Source organism: Corylus avellana, chromosome ca2 (genome assembly GCF_901000735.1).
Source record: "Corylus avellana chromosome ca2, CavTom2PMs-1.0".
Lineage (NCBI taxonomy): Eukaryota > Viridiplantae > Streptophyta > Magnoliopsida > Fagales > Betulaceae > Corylus > Corylus avellana.
Window position 1 is genome coordinate 38375579 of NC_081542.1, and position 7320 is coordinate 38382898.

Here is a 7320-nt window from a genome sequence, read left to right on the forward strand (position 1 = left end):
AGGAAAAATGAGGATATTGCCCTTAGAACTCATAGGAAGAACTCTGATGAGTTATCTAATGATGATTCACCAAATGAAGAGGAACTTGCCTTGATAGCTCGAAGGTATTTTAGAAATGAACATAAAATTTCCAAGAAATTTGGAAAACAAAAGGAGAGTACTCGGGATAGAAATGAAAGAGACCCATGTGGTCCAAAATATTATGAGTGTTCTGGCTATGGCCATGTGCGAAAGGATTGTGCTAACCTCAACAGTAATAATCCAAAAGGTCAAAAAGCCTTCAATATTACCTTGAGTGACATTGATGAGGAAGAAACTCTTAATTATGTGGCATTTGTGGCATCCTATGATTCTGATGATTCTAGTCAATCAGATGTTCAGTCTGCCTCTGATAATGAATCAAATAGGGTTAATGATCTTCAAAACTCCTTTAACAATTTAATGGAAAAGTTTTCTATGCTTAGAAATATTAACTTGAAAATTGTTAAGGATTTTAAGAATCTTGAGCTTGAAAGGGATAATTTGTTGAAATCTTTGAGTGATTCACATGTTATTTGTAATATTTTTTAAATCTGAAAATCATGTGTTAATTGCTAAAAATAAATCCCTTCAAAATGATCTGACTGCATCTAGAAATCACTTGAGTAATTTCTCTAGTGAAAAAGCTTGATAAAATGTTGCATATTCAAAAGCATTCTAGTGACAGATCTGGCTTAGGATTTGATACTCTTTTGTCTCTTAACCGTGCTTCTACTTCAAAGACTGTTTTTGTTAAACAAGTGAAAGTAGAAGACTCTTCAAGTGAAGAAAAGCAAGCAATTGCTCCAACTCCTCAAGGTAAGAAAGGTAAGAAAATCTACATTGAGCCTCATGCATCTTACTCTAGACCTAGAGTCATGCAACCTCCTAGGAAACTACCTTCTCAAATGTTTGTCCCTCTATGTCATCACTGTGGAAAAGTGGGTCACATTCGACTTTGTTTTAATTTGAAACCTCATGTGCATATAAATGAAAATTCCTATTCTAAGAAAGAAACTGAGGGTTTGGTCATAATGATGAGATAAGTATTATCTAGCCTAGATAAGTTTGAGCAAAGTCATAAGTCTAGACTTAAGATTTCTCGAGTTTGGGTTAGGAAAGATGATACCATTCACCCCTTAAGGTGGAGTGGTGATGATCTCACCTTATGTTAGGTGAATCACCCACATGCTTAGGATTGATTTTCTTGCATATCTTTGCATATCCTAGAGCATGTTGTTTTTCGTTTTGCATTGCATTTTTATTTTATTTTGTTTTGAAATTGTATTTTATTTGTGTGCATTTCTTTTGTGAATAATATCAAAAAGACAAAAATATTTTACTTTGGTTCTTTTTTTTTTTTTTTTTTTTTTTTTCTCTTTATTTTGTCTTATACAGCTAGATAGTCCATTAATTTCTCATGTTGCTTTTTATGGATTTAATTCCTTGCGTCTTGGAATGTTCTTAATATGCATGAGATGAAAATTTGTGTTAATGGACTTGTTTTTGTGGTTACCTAAAGCCTGAGCTTATGTGGTACATTTTGCCTATCATTTATCTCTTGTGCACATTTAAGCTTAAATTGAGGTTTTGTTTCACTTTATTTGTGACGTCTGTTAGGTAACCATATGAGATTTTTGACTAGTCATATTTTTCAAATTGATCATTTGCTAGTTGAACCTAAGGCTTAAAAATTTCTGCTTTCTCTTTTGTGATAAGCACCAAAAGTTTAAGGACACTTTCTCAAAGAGAAAAATAAACAAAATAGTGAAACAAATAAAATCAAAAGATCATATTCCAAAAGGAATTTATTTCACTATGTCAAACTTGTGCAAAATGTTTTACAAAGCGAAATGTATAGGATGAGAGTGGCTAGGCCCTAGTATGATAAGGTTTGACTTTTGATTTAATATACTTGTCAAAACCTCATGGTGGTGAAACTTTCTCCTCATTTTGTATGTTGAAATTTTTTTTCTTTGGATGGCTTACACACACACCACACAAGCATGGGCTGAATGAAATATTTTTCTTTGCTTGGGTTAAGCAATATGAGTTTCTTGTCATTTCTAGTCTCATGTATATTTTGCATATTTGGAGCATGTTTGGGATATTCATTGTGCAATACATGAGTCATTGATATGTATATCAATGTGTTCATTTGACTTTTGAAGGGGAGAAACATATTTTGCTTTTCCAGTTTCTTGTTGATAATTAAGTCATACATTGAGGGGGAGTTTTGCTGATGTTTCTTTATGATCTTGCATTCTACGTAATTTTTTTTTTTTTTTATCATGAGTTTTATTTATGTATTCTTGTTCCACATATGCCTTGATGTATTTTGTGAAGTGTATCAGAAAACATGAAGACATTTTGTCATTCTGTGACAAAAAGGGAGAGTAAATATGGGGAGATGATGGGATTGGCTCGGCATTTTGGTTTTGTCACCAAATTGCTAAAGGGGGAGTTTGTTAGTTCTTGTGTTAGCTTAATTCAGTTCCAAAATACAGATGCTACTGTTCACGGACTCAAACACTAATATAGAATACTCAGAATACAATCTTCACCGTTCATAATGTAAATTCATGTGTGATGAACGTTTCTGCAAAATTTTAGCTCAATCGAACCACAAAAGCTCATCGATCGGAGTTGTTGATCAAGGCTTGATAGCATTTCCATAATGCAGTTTCACCCATTGCATGCCTTGTTCGGACATGCCTTCCCCATGTTCAGACAGCATTTTCAGAAACTCTGTTTCTGCTCCGCAAGGCCCTGTCCGGACAGCAAAATTAACTTGTTCAGACACCCCGTAAGTTTTAGGCCCAAAAACATGATTTTAAGTGGGTTAGGTCTAGGGTTTTGTTAGGAGTATATATACATCTTTATAGAGAGAGAGAGAGAGAGAGAGAGATGAACAAAATTCTGCCATAGGTTTCGTGAGAGGCTATACTTAGAGAGAAAATCTGTGTGGGCCTGATTATTCCTCTTAGAGGATTATTGTTAGTTTCATTGAGCTTTATTGAGAAGTCTATCGAAAGGGTCCGGTCAAGGAGAATCAAGTTGAAGAAGATTGTGAGCAAGAAGACGAAGTGTAGGCTTGTCAATCTTACAGAGCCAAGGTCTTGCAAAGGGTTGTAAGTGTTCCTAGTGTCTGTAATCTCTGAATAATCTTTTGATAGTGATTTCTTAAGTTTGGCTGCCCTAGAGAGGTTTTACTTTTAGATTGATTTCTAAAAGGTTTCATCTTCGTCACCAAAATCCTTGTGTGATTATTTATATTTTGATGGTTGTTTGCTTTGATAAATATCTGTTAATTCCGCATAAACTGTGATAGTATAAGAAACTGTGGCTTGTATGCCACAATGTTACCTTGTTGGAGTATTATCATAAAATAATGATATTATAAATCTTTTCTAATTTTTTTTTTTTTTAAAAAAAAGAATTAAAAAAAAGGAAAAATGAAAAACCAAGGGGTGGCATGCCTTTTTTTTTTTTTTAAGTTATTATTATTATTTTCGAATTTATAAGAAAATTTTTGCCCTACTGAAAATTGAGCTTGAAATTCAATCTAATGTAGTAATGTATTAAAGTTTTCCTTATTTCGTTTCCGATTATTCTTATTAGTGCTTTGATTTGAAATTAAAACAAACGGAGCCTTAGTTTATGGTAGCAGCAAGAGAATCACTGAGCCTTAGTTCATGAACTAGGAGACAATTGCAATTTTCGTTGTTATAATTCTATAGGGTTTCATGCTATACCTGTTGAAGTACTTTACAAGTAAGCTCTTCATATGTTCTTAGTTCATTTTAATTTCAAGTATTCTGAAATTTTTCCCTGTATCCCTTGCAAGATTTTCCTTCTCCAGCCGAGACAAAAAAAATTTTGTGCAATTCTTCAACTTTATTTACACAAAAGCATTAAATGCTAATAAAAAGTACCAATCCTACTCACAATTCACATGTCAAAGGATAATCATGACTTCCATTAGAACAGTCACCAAAACCCAAAATTAAGATAACAATTCAAAATCTATAAACAAATGAGAATTTGATAGCACCCCTAGATATCGAATTTAGTAAAGCCTTTGCTTATCTTCTTAATGACTCATGTTGAGCTAGTAACCCAGCAAAGCTGCGGACTAGAGTTTTGATTTGACCCGTGAATTAACTCGAATTTAATATGAATTTAGCGAGTTTGTACCTAAATCTCGACACAACTTAAACTCTACATGCAATTTTTAGGTTGTTAATTTTTTATACGAGCTGTAAATTCCATGTGAAATTAACGAATTGAAATTAAAAATCTAACTCATTTAATTAAATAAATTAAATTAAAGTTTATCATATTTTGACATGGCCACGACGTGAACTTAACACTCAAACATCAGTTACCCACCATGCCATACCATGGACAAAGGGTCAACTTTCCAGATATTCAACGATCTCGGAACCATGTAGTTGGGCACATACGTCAAGATCACCGTCTCCTTTACAATCAGTAGTGAAAAGAACGTGTAGTTATGCGATGGATTAATTTGACTTTTTTTTTTTGTGAGCGAGTTGCGTTGTCTCCACCACCTCAAAGCCTAAACCAAACGAAAGGTACCTTGTTAAATTATCAGTTATTCCAAAAGCTTAAACTGATAGGAAGAGGTAAAATTAATCACTCAATTATTACTAACACTCCCCCCTCACATATAGGCTCAAATTCTCTTTTAATAGGTAATACCCAACACGTAAAATATTTTATTTAAATAAAAGTGAATTGACGGTGTGAAAGTTCCATCCAACACCCTAACCCATTCTTAAATGTAAAATATTTATGTTTCACTACAAAATCAATCAATTTTTTCCTTACCAGAGTTTTCTGACGTGGCGATTCTGACGTGTGTTGAATATCAGAAACATAGGAGTCAGTAAATTTTTTTTACTGATGTATTACTGTTAAGCACGTCAAAATTTACTGACGTGTCAAAATTAACACGTCAGTAAATTTTAAAAAATTATTAAAAAAATAATTTTGCTTTTTTAATTTTTTTTTTCAATTAAAAAATTTATTAATTTAAATTTTTTTTCAATTAAATTTTTTTTTTTTTTGTAATTTCTTTGCACAACATGCGGTGAGGGAGCTCTCCCTCTCTTCTTTTCTCCATTTTCTCACTCGATCTCTCTCTCTCTCTTCTTTTCTCCAGCTCTCCCTTTTCTCCATCTTCTCTCTCTCTCTCTCTCTCTCTCTCTCTTCTTTTCTCCATTTTCAAAAACCCAAACTCAAACCGAAAAAAATCTTCAAAAAATCAAAAACCCAAATAAAAAAATCAACCTGAAAAATCAAAAACCCAAACGTCAAACCCAACAAATTAATCTTCAAAAACTCAAAAAAATCTTCTTCTCTTCTCCTTTTTTTTTTTTTTTTGCTTATGCTTCTCTTCTTCTTCTCTTTTACTTTTCTTTTTCTTCTTCTTCTTCTTCTTTTGCTTTTCTTTGATATGCTGCTTCTCTTCTTTTTCTCTTCACCTTTTCTTTTTCTTCTTCCTCTAAAGGGGGCTGCCGTGCAGAGAGAGGAGGGAGATTGAGAGAGGAGAGAGAGAGTGTGAGGAAATAAATGAAGAGGGAAAGAATAAATAATAAGAAGGAAGAAAAAGTTGAAAATCCCGCTAATTTTTTTATTGATGTGCCAACATTCAACACGTCAGAAATTTCTGACGTTCTATTTTTTGCCACGTCAAAAAAATATTTACTGATGTGGCAAAAAATTGTGTACTGTAGCCACGTCAGAAATTGATTATTTTTTTGTAGTGATTCTCTCTCTGTAACTTACTCTCCCTTAGGGGTCTCAAGGCGGTTACGGTTAGCGGTTATTGACAGTAACCGCTAACCGTAACCGCCTTAGCGGTTAGTAAATTTCACTAACCGCTTAGCGGTTAACGGTTAGCGGTTAACCGCCGGTTGGCAGTTAGTGAAATAGATAACCGCCCGCTAACCGCTTTTTCAAAATTGAACTTTTTTTTTAGGCTTTTGAGGCTTTCTTTAGGGCTTTTTGGGCGTTTTGGGCGTTTTTTTACCCCTTTGTATTTTTTGGTATTTTTAGTGTCTTCTTGGACCCAATTACTATAAAAAGAGCCCATAGTGAAAAATCAAAAATATTTGACCCAAAATTTACATTTACTTGTACTTTAAAAAAATTTCCTTAAATATTAAATCATAACCGGTTAACTTTTTTTTTTAAAAAAAAATATAAAAAAAAATTCAGCACAACATATAAAAAAAAGTTCATAATTCAAACAACTGTCACAACATATAATGATAATACATTAATACTTAAATTGTGTTTATAAGTAACACATTGGTCATTGTTTAATCCAATGTCAATTACTTAATTTGATATTAAACGAATCATATCATCATTGTACATTAATAATATGATTCACTTGAAGTCTTGAATAAAGTATTTGGATTGTCATTGAACCATATGATTAAGTACTGATATTATACATTTATATTATTTATATGCTTATATAGACTTATAACATATATAGACTTATAAGTTTATAACATACATTGGAAATAAGTCTCTAAATATTTAATTGTTGTATTAGTATGAATTGGTATGCTGATGAGTTATGTCATATTATATATGTATAATTTGTTATTATATGATCAATGATTTAATGATCAATTGATCATGTGATATAATGATATAAATTATAGTGATAATATATTAATAATCAAATTGTGATTTAATTATTTTAAAAAAAAATTGTGATTTAATGATCAAGTGATTATATGATATAATCATATAAATTATAGTAATAATGTATTAATACTCAAATTGTGATTTAATTATTTTTTAAAAAAAATTGTGATTTAAACCGCCCGCATTGACACCCCTACTCTCCCCCCCTCTCTCTCTTCTCCGTGAGCTCTATCGCCCAGCCCTCTCTGTCTCCCTTGAACTCTCTTCTCACGATTTCACTGTGTCTTTGTTTTGCCGTTGAAGACAAGGAGAAGGAGTAAATTAATAGGAAAGGAAAGGAAGAAGGGAAAAGGAGAAATAATAAAAAGAAGGTCGGCTGTGAATATAAAATAAGGAAAGAAAATAATGGAGAAAGAGAAGTGACAGGGGAGACGGCTTAGGCTAAAAAGAAATATAAAGATGACAAAGGTGCGTTGATTGAGGGGAGGAAAAGGAAAAAATAATATAAAATAAAAATAATAAAATGAATCAAAAGGTGGTGTCGGCAAGGTGTGAAGAAAAGTGAAATAATCCATATAATTCTCTTAAAATATTCTTACTTTTTCATTTTTT